Genomic DNA, 19343 nt, shown 5'->3' on the forward strand with positions numbered 1-19343 from the left:
TGACTTCTTGAACTTCAGTAGGCAACTGCCCTCTTGATTTCGGATTTAATTTCTTTATTACAGGGGCGCTTTTATGAAGACAGAGTCATGTTCAGGTACTTTGCTTGATGGAGGAAGCATATTTCGGACTCTGTGATCTGCTCACCTGGAAAGGTCTGCTGTACTACTACAAGAGAGAAGTAGAGTCTGGAAGAATGGACAATTTTATGATGCTTTGGAAGATAATGTTTTTTTTTCTTTGAAATCGAAATGAATCAGAATATCAGTCCAAAAGACAAACTCTTGGTTTGGTTTAAAGAGATATGGTTTTAAAACAGACAAGATGTAGAAAGGTGTTTCTCACTTTTGGAAAAGAATGGACCGGGGGTAATATTTTACTAGTTGCAGTGCTGATCTCACTGGGTTACAGTCCTGCAGTGTCCCACCAGGGCCAGTGGCGCAATGAATAACGCGTCTGACTACGGATCAGGAGATTGCAGGTTCGACTCCTGCCTGGCTCGGGTCGTTTTTAAACGCATCGGGCTACTCCCTAAGTAGTCTGTGCTACTTACTGCATTGTAATCGTACCCAGTAAGAGATTTCCTTCATGTAAATGAACTGCACCTGACAGCTTTAGAAAAACACCTGGGCTCAGTACGGTGCTGAGAGCTCAGCGTTGCTGTTCTAATTAGCACGCACTGCATCGGCTATGAGCCCGAACCTTTCAATTATTCCGATCAGTAAGTCAACACGTAGTCCACATGAACGGTAGAAATATTCTCTTGTCTGTCTCTTGTTTGTATAGAACTGAATGTCCCTGACAATGTACTGTTAGTTTTAATTGAAGAACGGCATTTGTGTTCAAATATACCAGACAAGTTTACGTAACTGCTCATGCGACACTGAGTTGTAATTAGTCAAGAAATAAAGTCGAACAACAGCTGCGGGTTTGATTCTGAACGTATGAGATTGCAGCGCCTTTTACTTTCATTGACAAATGATAGAGATTCGAAGAGAGATCCTTCAGACCAGCAAGCAAACCCACGGCTATTTCGGTTTTCTATCTAGGCAACGTTGGTGTCTGCAATAGCATACATGAAAGCGTGATGCAATTTCTGTGGCTACATTTGTTGCACGTCATGCACAGTAAGAGTGTTTCTAACACCAAATAAAAAGTCAACAATTAGCGATCACGCCTTCTCCTCAGTTAACCCACTGAAACCCTTGCTGTTAACAGTTCTTTACTGCGTGCTTTACCAGCACCTACATATCGTGTCGGTTCTTTCAGCTTTATTCATTAGGTTTTCAAAGGCATAAGTAGAGCACCAGAGGTGCGAATGCAAGATGCGTGGTTATCTGAAGAATTGATTTCCACGGCAGCGGGTCCAAACGATTTCGCGTTGTTATAGTACCAGGAAAGGAGAAGCGGCACTTCGCCTCTGCCGCGCAGGCACAAGGCGACGTGCAGCAGACGCCGGAGTCGGCAGGTTTCGAACCTGCGCGGGGAAGCCTCAACGCATTTCGAGCCCATCACCTTAACCACTCGAGCACGACAAATGCGAGCTCAACGCCGCCGCATTCCTCCTATAATCAAACACGGACTGCGAGGTGGCTGCGGAAACCTTTTTAAAGTTGGTCTTCGTTAAAAAAAATACCTTTCACAAGATTCGTGCCGGCAGACAGACACGCCTCAGAGGGTTTAAGGCTGGCTTCACGTTCAAATGGTAAAGTCCCCCAGTCCGGATGTCAAAATGCAACTTTGGCAGACAGAAAAAACATCAACAAACCAAAAATGTGGACAAGGATTTTACAAGCTGCACCACACTGCACTTTCAAAAGCATTTACATTCGTGTTAGACGCAGGAATTGCCTTTGATTTGCGCGCTTACGAACGCCATGGAAAACGAAACAAAACTAAAGCCCTCAGCTCCTGCACTTGATTATAATCCCGTTACGTGTCGAAGCAGGAATTTACGTCATCCTACCACTGCAACACGGGGAATAGAGGGAAATGAGCACAAGCTACGAATTGTCTCTAATCAGTCCCTACAGTTGTAAGACGCCTGGAAGCGTGCACCCCCATCATTAATCTTTGCGCATCTGTGCAAGGTAAACTCTGGAGCAGTCTCTGAAACGGCTCAAAGGAAACACGTGATTGATTCCATGTGCATCTGGGGTTCATTTCTTATTTACATTTAATTCAAGGGAAAGGCTTGGGTCAGTTTCAGACGGCCTCCAACAGCGAGATTCAAGCGCCCCACCTTCAGCCCAATCTGCGGCGCCAGAACGCCAACGGCTCCTCTGGTCTCCGATGTGCGGTTGTGACCCCGTAACCTAAAGTGTTGGTGGCAGACAAATGGAGACTAACAGGTGATGTCCTAGGACATGACTACATTGTGACACTCGGTGGGGATGGTGACCATTGCTTGGAAAAGAGTGCGAGGCCCCTTTAGAAAAACATTTTGTTAACAGGCATTCTGCCTCAGCCTAAACACCTATAGCTTGCAAAGCGCATGCTATTAGACAGGCACCTCTGCAAGACCTTAAGAGTCTCTTAAACTAGTGATAGTAAGGTGTTCCCAATGGGCGATGTTTGGCTTTCAAATCATCTCTCTGTGGAAGCGCCGCGATGCAGCTGTTTAAGGCTTAGAAGCAGCTGACTGTTTCACTACCTAGCTGATTACTGTCAGTCAGGGAGCTCAGAGGTGAAAAGCCTGTCTGAGAGACAATTCGCCGTCGATCAGTTCAATATGTTCCGTACCAGCTCGGCGCACCTGAGATCATCTTGGTAGCCGTGTAGCTCAGATGAGTGAGAGCGTGTGTGTGTGTGTACCACCGTGATTGGACTCCGGTCCTTCTCAGGTCACAGTAAACCTTCTGCTGCCTAACTTTCCTAATTTTGGGGATCCCTTTGAAAAAGCAAAGGAAAAAAAAAAACTGGCTCTTCATCAGCGTGATCGACCCAACCCAGTGTGCCCCAGTGGCCTAATGGATAAGGCACTGGCCTCCTAAGCCAGAGATTATGGGTTTGAGTCCCATCTGGGGTGCTCCTGTCCCATTTTGAGCATACAAATGTCCTTGTGATTTGCAAAGCTGCAACCCCACCTTACTCAGTGAGCGTCTCTGCTTTTCTCTCACATACAGTTGGGAGAAAAACTTTTGTAAACAGCCCTTCGGAATGATGTGGATTTCTGCATGAATGGCTCCTAACATGTGATCTTATCTTTATCTAAGTCATAATAATTAATAAAGAGAGTCTGATTTAACAAACAACACACGCCCAACATTTGACATTGCTGTTTCTTTATTGACCAAATGGTTTAAACAATCAAGGTCATTGATGGAAAAAGTATGTGAACCCTTATATTAAGGAGCTAGTGGAACCTCCTTTATGACAAAAACCTCAACCCCTACTTTCTGTAGCGGCTGGTCAGACCTGAGCAGCAGTTAGGAGGTATTTTGGCCTATTCCTCTATGAAAAACTGTTTCAGTCATGTAAATTTTTGGGATGTCTTGCGCTGAACGGCCTGCTTCAGATCACGCCACAGTACTTCAATGGGATTGGGGTCAGGACTCTTACTTGGCCATCCCAAAATACGGAATTTCTTCTGTTTCAGCCACTCTGTTGTTGATGTACTCCTTTAACTTTCAACTTTTGTCACATCTGTCCACAGAACATTGTTCCAGGAGTTGCTGTGGAACATCCATGTGGTCTTTAGCAAACTTGAGAGGGGCAGTGGTGCTTTTTTTGGGGGGGAGAGCAGTGGTTTCCTCCGTGGTGACCTCGCATGATCACCACTCCTGTTCAGATTTCTTCTTATGGTGGACTCATGAACACAGACGTAAGACAAAGTCAACCACCTGTTCGCTAGATCCCATCCCCACTCAGCTAGTCAAAGATTCCCTCGAAGGACTGGCAGGACCTATAATTAGTATGATGAATGCATCGCTTGCGTCAGGCGTTGTACCTGATCAATTTAAGGTAGCGGTTGTTAGACCGCTCCTTAAGAAGTCAAATTTGGATCCACAAGTTCTTAACAACTACAGGCCTGTCTCAAAGGTCCAATTTCAATCTAAAAGTCTTGGGAGAATAGTTGTTGCCCAACGTCAATCGTATCTGGATTCAAATAATATACTTGAGAAATTTCAGTCTGGTTTCTGAAACTGCATTAACAAGAGTCGTAAATGATATTCTCTTAGCTACTGATGCGGGGAATGAAACAGTGCTTGTGCTTCTAGATCTTAGAGCTGCCTTTGACACGGTTGACCTCTCTGTTTTGTTACACAGGCTTGAGTTTGAGGTTGGCTTATCTGGAACCGTCTTTCAGTGGTTTACTTCACATTTAACTCATCGTTTTCATTATGTTCAAATATCTAATAATTGTACTGCTTCATCAATGTCACCAGTTCAATTTGGGGTACCAGAAGATCAGTGCTGGGACCAATATTGCTCTCTCTCTCTACATGCTGCTGCTAGGTAGGATAATATGAAAAAATAATATGAACTTTCATTCATATGCTGATGACACTCAAATAAACATTTTGTTTACACCAAACGACAACTCGTCTATTATCAGTTTAGTTAAATGCATTAAGGAAGGAAATACTTGGATGTGTGAAAACTTTTTGTTACTCAACTCTGAGAAAAATGAGGATCTGTTGATCGGAGGCAACAATACTGATAGGACTACTATAACTTCAGCACTTAACTCAGAGGATTTAAACATTTGCCTCAAAGAGACAGCACGTAACCTAGGCGGCATATTAGACACAAGGCTCTTAACAACTTGCATTGTTAAGTGCCTTGGGACAACCTTGTTGTGAAAGGCGCTATATAGAAATACATTGATTTGAATTGAATTGACAATGTAAAATGTTGTGTGTGTTGTTTGTTAAACAAGACTGTCTTTATTTATCAAAAAATAAAAGGAATTTGCTAGGAATGCAAACGTTAGGTTGCGCTTCTTCATGCTGCATCGTCGGCATGAGTGGAGCTTTTTAAACGTCTGTACTTACTGTGCCCCATAAGAAATCGTTTGTCCCCGTTCAAAAGACATTGTGCGATGTCCTGCAGTGTTCGCAAAGCAAACCTTTGACAGTTTGAAAAGAGGAATTTATTCTGCTTCCTGTGCGTGCAGTAGTTACAAAGTTGAACGTCTTTACACGATTTGCTGCAGTTTTCAGTGGGCGGGCTTTGTCAGATGGTTTGGAAAAACGCACTGTGTTTTGGCTCGGGAAACATCATGAGCAGTGTCCTGCATGTTTTCTGTGTATAGCTGTCTTTTAACGCATACAGAATTCATTCGAAATCATTGATTTCTTCAATTAACAAGGGTCCCTTAAAAGATGAGTCAAAGTAACGTCTAATCGGATTAGTTTCCTTAGAGCTGGTTCAGAGTTTGCTCAAGAGTTTACCTTTCACAGATGCGCAAAGAAGAATGTTGGGGGTGCATGCTTCAAGGTGCCTTACAGCTGTAGGGAGTGATTCGAGACGATTCGTGGTGTGTGCTAGTTCCCATATACCGTACGCCCCGGGGTGCAGTGCTAGGATGACGTACAATACCGCTTGGGCACGTAACGGCGTTATATGCAAGTGCGGGACGTGAGGGTTTTCGTTTGTTCATTTTGTTTTGCTCTGCTTTGCTTTGTTTCGTGGTCAAGAGGCGTAAGGTAAGTCGTAATCCAGGGAGAACACTGGTGGCAAACAGTCCGAGGTGAGAGGCGAGGTCCAAAGTCGAAAAGGCAGAAGGGGAGTCCAATATCCAGAATAAACGAGGTAATGGAAAAAACGCCAGGTAGAGCTCTCAAGGAGTAGACTCAATACCAGCGGGAAGCAGGTAAAGATGGTAAAAATAGCACTGCGTACCGCACGGTGGAGTGTGTGCAGGTGGGCGTTTGTTAATAATCACCCGCTGCTGGTGCTGTTTAGATTGCTTAAGAGTTGGTCTTAACTGCCTGGTGGTCATGACAAGCTCCTCTTTAAGCTGTGGTTTAGTTTTGCATTCATGTGTTTCTAGAGCAGTTATTTATGGGGGTGGGTGGGTCTTTCACAGAGGCTCAGGACAAATCCCCTGCATGAAAGTCTACTGTGTGCGTTCAAACAGTCACAGGTCAAGAGCCAGGCAGGAGGACAATGGACAGAAGAAGCAACGAACTAAAAATAAAAGAACGAATATGAAAAAGCCACCATCTTTTTCTTTTTGACATTTTCCGACCTTTCATGCAAGCCAGGACAAAGTTGCTCGTAGCTACTTGTGGATTCAAATACTCTATCGAGTGCTTTGATGAGTTTTTGCAATTTGATTGTCGTCCTGTCAGCCTGTTTCTGTTTTTTTTTTTCAATCTAATGATGGAAAGTAAGAGGGAAATGATGGAGCAATCAATAACCGCTCCGGAAAAATGGCAGAAAGAAATGGCCCGTCACTAAGGACATTTGTGAAGCAGAGGAGTGACATCACCACAAAGGCGACTTATTCTGCTGATCGTTTTGGTGAATAATGATTGAGGCGTGTTAAGAGAAAGGTAGCTGCGTCAGCATGCTTAGGCTGCAAAGGATAAAGCAAAGGTTTACTCCATGCTGAAAAGAGAAGAAAAGAAGCACAACGTTTCAGCTGTGGAGCCTTCTGCGCCATCCTCTTTAGCGATGGTGATGATGTTTACATTGGAAAAACTGAGACACGCATACTGGAGGGGCTTGAACCACCAACTTTTCAGCACCACAGAGTCTGACAGTCTTTTGTGTGCCCTACATTTGCAGGTTTTTGGTCAAAGAAAACAATCACTTGCGCTTCTTGCAGCCGGCAATCTTTTTCCACTGACAACCAAGAAATGGATTTCATCATTCACAAGCTGTATGGATTTCTTCAAAAACAAGTTATTCCAGAAAGGAAATGAATTCTTGCATTAAACTGAACCAAGCTGTACATGTTTGTCTGAAATGAGACATGCGGCACAACAAGACACGGAGAGAGGCACCGCTGGTATTCAGACCCAGGATCGCCTGCTTACTAGGCAGGCACTTTAAGCCACTAGGGAACAGCGCCAGCAGAGCACCGCGCTTTTACAGACACTTGGACACATCTGCGTTCGGTGTGCACTTAACCTGCTCTCTGAGCCCGTTGCCTCCGTCCCATTTAATAGCAGAACTGACGCGAAGAGAAATGATGAGAAATGGCATTTATCTGGCACTTCTCATGTCCAAGGAGCTCAATGCCCTTGACACCTCCCCAAGGCGACAGAGCTGTGCATTCTTTGGCGACAACATTTTTTCTTTTGTTTTATTTCTATACTTATTGATAGAATAAAAACGATATGTCATGTACTGTAAGGGAAATGTCTCTTTTCATGGGGAAAGCTAGCACCAGCAAATGTTGTGTTTAGAAGAAGTGATTTAACATGACATGTGACCTAATTTACCGGAGCAAAAGCTCACCCAGCAAGCCCTGCTTTACTTCTACAGGAGAGAAGTACTGTAGAGTCTGCAAGATGTTCAGCTGGGTAGCTACGTCAGCATGCCTCGGCTGCAAAGGAACAAGTAATAGGTTTATTGCATGCTGAAAAGAGAAGAACGGAAACACAGTGTTTCGGCTGTGAGGTCTTCTCACACCTGAAGAAGCCTCACACCTGTAAAAGGCTCCATGGTTTTCTTTCTTCTCTTTTCAACATGGAATACACCTATTGTCTGCAAGATGTGACAATTTCATGGTGTTTTGGAAGAAAACCTTTTTTCTTTGAATTCAAAATCAATCGGAATTTCAGCACGACACATCAACACTTTTTCTGTTTTAAGGAGATGATATTTTAAACCTGATAAAAATAGTAGGAAACACAAGTTTCTTGCTGTGAAAATTTAGATGGGGAAGTGTACTACTGGTAGCAGTGTAGAGCTCTCTGTGGTGGAGTGCAAGCGTAAGTTCTATGGGCCAGTGGCGTAATGGATAACGCGTCTGACTTCGGATCAGAAGATTGTAGGTTCGAGTCCTGCCTGGCTCGTGAGGCTTTTAAACCTCTCAGGTTCCTCGGTAACAGGTTGCCGTTATGTATATGAACTATAGAAAAGCATCTACCACAACCCGTAAATTAGCACGCAAGTGCGGGCTAGTTAACACAGAACTGTATGGAGATCATCTCCAGCTCCGAGCTCAATTGCAATGAAAAAACATGCAGAACAGAACTGGAGAGCAGCTGAATTTGTGCTCAGTAGGGTGGGGAGGACTCAGCATTGCTATTGTTCTAATTGGCATGAACTGCAGGGGATCTGAATCAGAACACGTCAGTTAGTTCGATCATTGCATCAATATGTAGGCCACGTTAATATAGAATTATTACTTTGTCTGTCTCGTCTTTGTATATAGCTGAATGTCCCTGACAATTTCATGTTAGTTTTTAAGAACGACATTGGTGCTAATATATACATATATAGCATATAAGGAACACGTAAAAGTTTAGTCCATGCTGAAAAGATAAGAAAACCGCCACAACGTTTCATCTTGGAATAAATCTTTACTTGTTGTTTTGCAGCCTACCCATTCTGACCTAACTCCTCCCTTGAAATTCCCTAACAGATAAGGGTACGTAAGGGCTCATGCGATGCTCAGTTGCAATTTGTCCCAAAACAAACAAGAACAGCAGCTGAGGGTTTGAGTTTCAACATGCACTGTATTAAAGCAGCTTTTATTTCCATTGATAAATGCTAGATATTCCTACAGAGATTCTCCAGGTGAGTAAGCGATTCCTTTTTCTGTTTCTATTTCTGTTTCATATATATATACAGTATATATACAGTATTGTACTATTATTATATAATTCGTTACACTGTGGCTGTGTTGTGTGTGTTAAGCTGCTTTTGCACTGCAATTTCCCTCACGGGATCAATAAAGTATCTATCTATAAGAAGACATTACCAACAACGACCACAAGATGGAGATATTGTCTAGACATTACCAACAACGACCACAAGATGGAGATATTGTCCAAAGAGGCAAGAAGGGCAAAGCCGCGATAAGGTAAAATCATTTTTTGTAAGAGATTGCTGTCAGAATGCACATCCGTATCCCAAACAGAATCTCTAGTAAAATATGATAATTTGTGAAACAGGCAATTGAGTGTCTGCTACAATATGATTGCTACAGGTGCAGCCATTCAAAATGTGCGGGCGTACGCTGTACGCAGTCTACCACAAGTTACCGGTAAATACCGCGAGTTACCGGTAAATACCGCTAGCAAAATAATAGTATCCAGAATTTCCGCAAGGTGGAGCTAATAAAGCTCAACTTCTCATGTTTGAGCTGTAGCCATCAAAGTCTTTAATGAAAATATTACTAATAGTATTAATAATAAATGACCTTGGACAAGCTGTAAACTCAAAGTATTGCCCTGGTCCACATTATTTTTTTCATTGACCGTCTTTGTAAAAGTAACACCACAGCATTTCGCAATCACGCATTTTTTTCCAATCATGCAAAGTACAGTAATTTTTGAGAATCGATTCACCATGCCTTTCACATGCTCATAAAAGAGGTTGATTTAGGAACATAAACATATTACCGTACGCAAACTGTACTGTATACAGTTTGTATATGTATATGTATATGTATATTTAATGTCTTAACTGTGCCCGTTTAAGTATTGAATATTTATATGGAATTTTACCACTGAAGGGAAATCTTAGTGCCTGAGCATAAAAAGAATAGGAGCATACTGCAACGCGTGTGAAGGCCATAAACGATATTAATTTTGGAACATAAACATACAGTATATGGCTGGTCTCGGTACTTTAAAGAAAACATACACGAAACATGGTTTCATTATGACCAGAATCGGTCTTGAGATATTTTTAACTTGATTTACAGTATTTGAGAGGTATGTCTTGACACCGATTCTACGTAAATACTCCTCACGTATATGTTTCTAGGTTTATATTATGCATTTCATACAGTCAAATTGCTTTTGAGCAACTGATAAGAAGCGCAAAACAGTATGCCCAGGGCGTTTTAGTTTTCGTTTTGTTTTAATGCAGTGCAGTGGATTGATTAGAGATATCAAGTACATACAAGTCATTTTTTAAATGTTGTAGTTCGTCTTGTAAAAATGTTACGAGTACATCATCTGTCAACAATTACACAGGTTCTGTTTCCATATTGCGGTTTTTGGTTACGTAATATTATTTTCTAATTTCACGTTGTGAATATATGATTTGGGCAAACAGAGCCGCAAAGAAGTACATTATGGGTTGTTGTTGTTTTTTTGCAGTTTTATCTAAAATAAGCGATGCTTAAACCTTTGTCTGATTCTTGTGAAACTATCCACACGACAGTTACCTAGGAGTTGACTTCAGTGATGTCACTGATGGGATGTTTCTAAAAATCCATCCTCTGTAAAACATCTTCTCTAGATGTTCTGCATATGTATTCGCTAATGAAGCTGTGTGTTCTGAACCTGGTTCTCTACATTTCTGTATGAACCAGCTTAGAGGGCTAAAGACAGCTTGTGTTTAAATTGAGTGTAAGGTAATTTATGCTTCTAAACTCATGGTCAGCATTTATTATTGTACTGTGCTGTAAACTTCTTCTGTGCCTAATTACATTATTTTATAGTCGATAATGTTTCTGTAGTGCTTTTTCAGCACTCAGCATGTGTCTGCGCTGGTGGTGCTGTGGGTTAGGTTCCTGACTCCTATGTCACATGGTCTGTGGTTGAATCTCATGGAACTATGACTTTAATTTTTAACAAACATTTCTTTGAAAAAATGAAACATTTCCCTTGGTCAGAGATTAAATAAAACCTCACTCACATCAAAACAAATTTATATTTCTAAATATCACAACATGATCGAATTTACGTCTTTTTAATAACAATGAATAGTCACCTATGCGTTACAAAATAAACATTTATATTGATTTGAATCGCGTTTTGATTTAAATCGTAAACGGGTGTTTAAATATATGTGTTTAAAGGCGATATACTGTATAAAAGCGCTGATTCTTATGGAATGTGTTTGGCCGGGGATTCAAAATTTTTTTTTTTAATCGCGTATCTAAGGAAAATTGCAGTATAACTTTGTTCATGCACAAACAGTGGCATGTTACATTATAATTTGGGTGTCTCCTCTTGCCAGAAAGCTCTAAATTGCATTTTGAGTGCGGTTTTTGACTTTTTCTAAATTGCAACCCATAAATAAAGCTGATACAGTTTAGACTTACTGTATTCTAAACTGTATTACAACATCACATTGGACAATGCAACGTAAATTGCAAAAATGCACTTGGAATCTGTCCAAGCCCTACTACGAAAATTATTTAAACTGCGACACTTATCATTCATCTTTAAATAAACTTTATTTTATATAGCGTTTTAAGCAAATAGGTAATTAGATTGCTCATAAACCTAATCGCTTTTTCTACATAAACACAGCGTGATTGCTCTCTGAAAATGCTTTTTTCTTTATATTTAGGCTCAGATTTCAACTATAGATCGTATTATTATAAACTTTCTTGGAAAAATGTATTTTATGTAAACCATGTTTGCTATTAATTCATTTAGGGCTAAAATACGTTCATTGTCTTCCAATCGAGTCGAGTTGACATTGGAAGCTTGCCACGCCGGGACTGTTACACCAACGCATTAGCATGTTGAAGCGATTTCATTGAGGAGGCCATCTACTAGTTAACACTGTACTTCCTACTTTGAAAATACCTGTGAAATTGGTTTAATTCGTCACAGCCAACACTCCGGCAGAGAGGGGGGTTGTACTCGTTAATGTCTGATGACATACAAGTGGAAAGATTACAGATTTTAATCGTCTTTTTTCTGAACCAGGGAAAATCTGATCATGTTTCTCTATAACAATAATAAAAAACTTTATTTTCAATTATTTTACATATCCCGCTTGCACATCGCATGACTTTAATAAATCTATTCTTTATTAATACTAAATAAATAATACTAAAAATACTACAGCAAAGAGGTCACTTGATTTTTGGAATAATTCCAAATAGCACAATGATCCACTGGCATCCCTGAAGTCTGTTTAGTGCATAATCTTCCAAATACAATCACTAAGCAATTATAAGAATTATACCATCCTATTTCTTTGTGATGTCCTGTAAAAACTAAACCTATTTTTATAAGGCTTTTACTCAAAAGATTTCCAAACACACAAAGCATTTGTGAAGTACTATAGTATTTCTAAAGGTTACTGGTACAACATCAATCATTAAAGCTTAACAATAAAGTTTAGATTGCTGATTATGGACTAACTACATTAACTAACTGCAATGCAACAGTATACATTTTACAAGAATATCTGGTTGAATTCTTGCATTTGTAGCCAATTTAATGCGAGAGAAATAAGCCAATTTAATTATTTCACAAAAAATAATGTAATATAAAATGGATGTTTTTAACTTTATTGTAGTATTTTAGAAACTAATATGTCTTCAAAAATGGTTGTTTTTCACTCCTAGGAATGAAAGCTGTTGTTATATAATGTTTATTTTCAAATTTTGAAAAATCAAAGGATTCTAGCTTTCTCCCCTTGCAGGCATCGGACACAGAGAACCTCATGGTTTTCCTAAAAATCATTTTTTATGTTCCCTGGTGTTCCAAACTTAGTTTTAATCAATTTTAATTTGTTATTATGTTAAAAACAGGGTAATACATTTCTAATTGGACTATAAATAATGTCATATTGTCTGCTATAAAACTGATGTTTTCAACTCTATTGTCGAGATTCTAGAATCAACTAATAGAGAATTGAAATAAAAAAAGAGCATAAGAAAACATTACCAACAACGACCACAAGATGGAGATATTGTCTAGACATTACCAACAATGACCACAAGATGGAGATATTGTCCAAAGAGGCAAGAAGGGCAAAGCCGCGATTAGGTAAAATCATTTTTTGAAAGAGATTGCTGTCAGAATGCACAACTGAATCCCAAACAGAATCTCTAGTCAAATATGATCATTTGTGAAACAGGCAAATGAGTCTCTCAGATGCCCATTGCTCATTTTCAGACACATTTATGCAATACTTTCACCATGCGTTGAACAATAGGGATTAAAGATACCAGAGGTAAGGTTTAAAAGTGATTCTGAGGTGCAACACATCAGCGATACAGCTAGGCATCTGAAATGCGGGGTTTGAGAGCCCTTCAGGGAACACCGTACCCTAAAGGTACCAGAAGTCCACTAGTATAAGCATTAAGTCACTGTCACCCCTGTTACAATGTGATTGCTACATATCTTCATTTCCTTGGTTTTTAAGGAGTAAGAGTGCAGGGGGTCTAAATCTGCGATCCAGTGTGTTGAAGTATTTCACAACACTACCTGTAGCCCGTATGGAAATAAATACTGATTCTGATTATTGCCCTGGGCATGTACCAATAAATCACTGAGCATATATATATATATCACTGTGTTGAAGCTAGAGACCTGTATGTAATATTATGGTGCTAAAATGTCATTTTCACATATATTAATGTAATAAATGATTGCTTATGCTTAATAAACAAATCTAATTAAAATAAAAGCTTAAGTTTTGTATTTGTCTTGTACCATAGAACATGATTTTCTTTGTATTTCAAGCCCACAAAGTGTCCAAATGATGCACGACATGATATAAGGAAGATTATCACATGCATATCGGTATTATCTTTCTCATGAAAATGCATTCCTTTTATTACCTTTTAATTTTTAAAATGAACTCAAGTTGTGTATAATGTAATAATTTAAGTAGAATAGAATCTAATAATATAATGATCCAGTGTGTTGCACTACTTCACTGCTTCACTGTTCTATGCCGTCTGGAAATAAATCCTCAGACTGCTTACTGCCCTGGGCTTGTACCAATAAATTACAGGAGCACATCTATACATCACTGCGTTGAAGCAGGAGACACACAATCACTGCAAACACATCCTAAATACAGTGTTCCAGCACCTTTGACCTCATCCAGAACGTATCATTTCTTGAAAGGGATTGCTGTCCGAATGCACATCTGAATCCCAAACAGAATCTCTAGTAAAATACGATCATTTGTGAAACAGGCAAATGACTGTCTCAGGGGCCCATTCCTCATTCTCAAGACACATGTATGCAGTACGTACACCATGCATTGAGCAATAGGGATTAAAGAGACCACAGGTAAGGTTAGAAGTCATTCTGACTATATTCTAAAATATTGGACTCATATTCTTATGATGGCAGACATGATGCTGCGTTTAAAACCGGGGTTAATGGACATTATATGACTGTCAATTCTGTTTTGTTTTGGAGACTCTTGGCTGCCTATATGGTACAGTGCAGCGTGAAGGAAACATTTTCCAAAACTGTGTCAGCTCAAAAGTTGTAAGAGAACCTCTCCAGCTGCTTTAACTCTCTTCATTTTTGTATATTAATTGCCTGTCGGCACTATGTGGCAGCATTGCATGACAACCCATCTCACCACGGAAAGGAACCTAACAGCTTTGGTAAGAGAGGAGAAAAGGACCTGGCCAGTAAGGGGCTCGAACCCGCGACTTTGGCGTTATTAGCACCATGCTCTAACCAACTGAGCTAACCGGCCTCACGACAGTGGTCCTCTCTGTGCAGCGCCTTTTACTTCCATTGACAAATGATAGCGATTCGAAGAGAGATCCTTCAGACCAGCAAGCAAACCCACGGCTATTTCGGTTTTCTATCTAGGCAACGTTGGTGTCTGCAATAGCATACATGAAAGCGTGATGCAATTTCTGTGGCTACATTTGTTGCACGTCATGCACAGTAAGAGTGTTTCTAACACCAAATAAAAAGTCAACAATTAGCGATCACGCCTTCTCCTCAGTTAACCCACTGAAACCCTTGCTGTTAACAGTTCTTTACTGCGTGCTTTACGAGCACCTACATATTGTGTCGGTTCTTTCAGCTTTATTCATTAGGTTTTCAAAGGCATAAGTAGAGCACCAGAGGCGCGAAAGCAAGATGTGTGGTTATCTGAAGAACTCATTTCCATGGCAGCAAGGCCAAGTGATTTAGCGTATTTATAGTACCAGGAATGGAGAAGCGGCACTTCGCCTTTGCCGCGGAGGCACAAGGATACGTGTTGCAGACGCCATAGTCGGCAGGATTCAAACCTGCGCAGGGAGTTCGCAACGGATTTCAAGTCCATCGCCTTAACCACACGGCCACGACTACAGCAAGCTCACCCCCGCCGCATTCCTCCTATAATCTAACACAGAGTGCGAGGTGGCTGCGGAAACTTTTTCAAAGTCGCTCTCCGTTAAAAAAAAATAAATACCTTTGACAAAATACGTGCCGGCAGACAGACATGCCTCAGAGGGTTTAAGGCTGGCTTCACGTTCAAATGATAAAGTCTCCCCGTCCGGATGTCAAAATGGAACTTTGGCAGACAGAAAAAACATCAACAAACCACAAATGTGGACAAGGATTTTACAAGCTGCACCACACTGCACTTTCCAAAGCATTTACATTCCTGTTAGACGCAGGAATTGCCTTTGATTTGCGCGCTTACGAACGCCATGGAAAACGAAACAAAACTAAAGCCCTCAGCTCCTGCACTTGATTATAATGCCGTTACGTGTCGAAGCAGGAATTTATGTCATCCTACCACTGCAATACGGGGAATAGAGGGAAATGAGCACACGCTACGTATGTCTCAATCACTCCCTAGAGTCGTAAGGCGCATTGAAGGGTGCACACCCATCATTAATCGTTGCGCCTCTGTGAAAGGAAAGCTCTTGAGCAGTCTTTGAAACAGCTCGGATGAAACACTTGATTGCTTCCATGTGCATCTGGAGCCCATTTCTTATTTTCACTTCACGCCGCCCAAAGCATTTCTAAAACAGGAGATTCGTGTTTGGGAATGCGCCCTGCCCTACGAATAAAACAGGTCTACGGGTCTGAAACCTGCTCCACGGAAAACAGTTCTGTTGCGCTTTTGATCAAAGGGAGATTCGCTGTTCTTACTTTTTGATGACATAACACCCAAAGGGGCTTCTTTGGAGCTGGATTCCAACCAGCATCCTAAAGTTTCTTGGCGGTATCCTTTACAGTCCTCTGTTCGGTCGACAAGGGACAGAAGGGGGCAGCTTTCCTCACACACACAGTGCAATGTACTGTAGTGTTCCCGTTCATTGAATTCGCAGTTCTGCATCAGACCTCTAACTCGTTTCCTTAGCTTGGATTTAAGCCATGAAGCAGGCTTCTAGTGTATAAACGTCTAGAGAAATCACAAACTATTTGAGAGGCCATCATCCCAGGGGGAACTGACAAAGTCTATCCCTAAACACCTAGCGCAATCTCTCGAGAGACTGTCAAAAATCGCTTTCTCCGTTTGCGTTGCAAGTAAGTGAAAACGCGGTCTCAAACCAGAGCCACTTGGCAGCAGCGGCACGTAAATACTGTTACTGTCACTGCTCGATACTGACGTTAGCCTACTATACCATGTTCAGCCACCGCTAGGAAATGTACGGCTCTAGTACTGGAGCAAACAACAGGAGGGCCAAAGGCACACATGAAGAGTGACGAGAAAGGGACTCGAACCCATGCGTGCAGAGTACAATGGATTAGCAGTCCATCGCCTTAACTACTCGGCCACCTCGTCTAGGAAACTGGGCTGTCCAGACATGGGTTGCAGCGCTCCAGATGATCTTTTTCTTTTTTTTCCCTCGTACTCGAGGGTCATTTTCCTGTTCCACATGCGATTTCAACATTTTCCTTGGGAGATGTCAAGCCAGCAAGCCACTGGTTCAGTGGCCATTGTGGAGTTCAGTGGCCCTGTTGTACACAGAATGCACATTGAGCTCCTTGGACATGAAAAGTTCCAGATAAAAGCCATTTGTCATCCTTTCTCTTGGTGTCGATGTTGCTATTGTATGTAAAGGTGGCAACTTGCTCAGCGAACAGGCGGAGCACACACCGAATGCAGATGTGTCTGAGTGGTGTGTCCAAGTGGCTGCAAAACGACAGCACTCCCAGGGCGCCGTGGCTTAGTTGGTTAAAGCGCCTGTCTAGTAAACAGGAGATCCTGGGTCTGAATCCCAGCGGTGCCTTTTTTGTTCTGTGTTCTCGAACAGAACTGGTCATTATGGACAACCGCCTACAGCTAGACTTAATTAAATGCAAGTATTCATTTCCTGTCTTTAACGCGACTTGTTTTTCTTAAAATGGATGCAACTTGCAAAACATGAAATACAAACCTTGCTAATCAGTGCTAGCGGCTGGCAAAAAAAAAAGAAGTCAGCAATGTTTTTTTTCTTTAACCTTAACCCTGCTAATGGAGAAGAGTTAAACGACCGAGTCTATGCAGCTTAAACGGTGCGCACGTCGGGTTCTTAGCTGAAAGGGTGGTAAATCACGCTCACCCCAGTCCTTAATCTTTTAAAGAGGATACAAAATTGAACCTAGTCGCCACATCACATACATCCTGTTCAATGATAAAAAGGTAACATCTATCCTTGCTCCAGAGTAAATCTCACGTTGAGGGCATCTTTTTTTTCACTTTACCATGAATCGGGCTCGGCTGCACAGAGGAGAGAGCAGAGCAATGAGGTCACGGGGACAGGGGAGTCACATGCTGGCGGTTTGAATACGCGGAAGATCACTGAGGGATCCACAGTATATGGACCCTCCGTGCGCCATCAGTCCGCACGCCGGACTCTGAATCCTGCCATCCGAGTTAAGATCTCGGCGGAACCTGAGGCGCAGTTCCTTCTTAAAACGTAATCTGGTGAGCATTTCTAGAATCGTAGTTGTATAGATGCAGCCTTTAATGTGTTGCTAGGTTAAAATTGATGACTTCTTGTATTTCAGTAGGTAACTGCCCTCTTGGTTTCGGAATCAATTTCTTTATTACAGGGGCGCTTTTATGAAGACAGAGTCATGTTCAGGTACTTTGCTTGATGGAGGAAGCTCATTTCGGACTCTGTGATCTGCTCACCTGGAAAGGTCTGCTGTACTACTAAAAGAGAGAAGTAGAGTCTGGAAGAAGGGACAATTTTATGATGCTTTGGAAGGTAGGTTTTTTTTTCTTTGAAATCGAAATGAATCAGAATATCAGTGCAAAAGACAAACTCTTGGTTTGGTTTAAAGAGATATGGTTTTAAAACAGACAAAATGTAGAAAACAGGTGTTTCTCACTTTTGGAAAAGAATGGACCGGGGGTAATAGTTTACTAGTTGCAGTGCTGAGCTCACCGGGTTGCAGTCCTGCAATGTCACACGACGGTCAGTGGCGCAATGGATAACGCGTTTGACTACGGATCAGGAGATTGTAAGTTTGACTCCTGCCTGGCTCGGGTCGTTTTTAAACGCATCGGGCTACTCTCCTAAGTAGTCTGTGCTACTTACTGCATTGTAATCGTACTCAGTAAGAGATTTCCTTCATGTAAATGAACTGCACCTGACAGCTTTAGAAAAACACCTGGGCTCAGTACGGTGCTGAGAGCTCAGCGTTGCTGTTGTTCTAATTAGCACGCACTGCATCGGCTATGAACCCGAACTTTTCAATTATTCCGATCATTAAGTCAACACGTAGTCCACATGAAAGGTAGAAATATTCTCTTGTCTGTCTCTTGTTTGTATAGAACTGAATGTCCCTGACAATTTACTGTTAGTTTTAATTGAAGAACGGCATTTGTGTTCAAATATACCAGACAAGTTTATGTAACTGCTCTTGCGACACTAAGTTGTAATTAGTCAAGAAATAAAGTCGAACAACAGCTGCGGGTTTGATTCTGAACGTATGAGATTGCAGCGCCTTTTACTTCCATTGACAAATGATAGAGATTCGAAGAGAGATCCTTCAGACCAGCAAGCAAACCCACGGCTATTTCGGTTTTCTATCTAGGCAACGTTGGTGTCTGCAATAGCATACATGAAAGCGTGATGCAATTTCTGTGGCTACATTTGTTGCACGTCATGCACAGTAAGAGTGTTTCTAACACCAAATAAAAAGTCAACAATTAGCGATCACGCCTTCTCCTCAGTTAACCCACTGAAACCCTTGCTGTTAACAGTTCTTTACTGCGTGCTTTACCAGCACCTACATATCGTGTCGGTTCTTTCAGCTTTATTCATTAGGTTTTCAAAGGCATAAGCAGAGCACCAGAGGTGCGAAGGCAAAGTGTGTGGTTATCTGAAGAATTGATGTCCATGGCAGCGGGTCCAAGCGATTTCGCGTTGTTATAGTACCAGGAAAGGAGAAGCGGCACTTCGCCTCTGCCGCGCAGGCACAAGGCGACAGGCGACATGCGGCAGACGCCAGAGTCGGCAGGTTTCGAACCTGCGTGGGGAGTCCCCAACGCATTTCGAGCCCATCGCCTTAACCACTCGACCACGACAAAAGCGAGCCCGCTGCCGCCGCCG

At 41.7% G+C, this 19343-nt stretch overlaps 3 non-coding genes across 3 annotated transcripts; all 3 read left to right on the forward strand.

Annotated features, from left to right (window-relative positions):
* Nucleotides 1-427: 427 nt before the first annotated feature.
* Nucleotides 428-500, forward strand: trnar-acg (transfer RNA arginine (anticodon ACG)). Its single transcript has one exon. It is a non-coding gene; the product is annotated as a tRNA-Arg (tRNA).
* Nucleotides 501-2953: 2453 nt separating this feature from the next.
* Nucleotides 2954-3026, forward strand: trnar-ccu (transfer RNA arginine (anticodon CCU)). The gene has a single exon. It is a non-coding gene; the product is annotated as a tRNA-Arg (tRNA).
* A 4872-nt stretch (nt 3027-7898) lies between these two features.
* On the forward strand, nt 7899-7971 carry trnar-ucg (transfer RNA arginine (anticodon UCG)). Its single transcript has one exon. It is a non-coding gene; the product is annotated as a tRNA-Arg (tRNA).
* The last annotated feature ends 11372 nt before the right edge of the window (nt 7972-19343 follow it).

This window comes from Lepisosteus platostomus, chromosome 22 (genome assembly GCF_059453375.1).
Source record: "Lepisosteus platostomus isolate fLepPlt1 chromosome 22, fLepPlt1.hap1, whole genome shotgun sequence".
Classification (NCBI taxonomy): domain Eukaryota; kingdom Metazoa; phylum Chordata; class Actinopteri; order Semionotiformes; family Lepisosteidae; genus Lepisosteus; species Lepisosteus platostomus.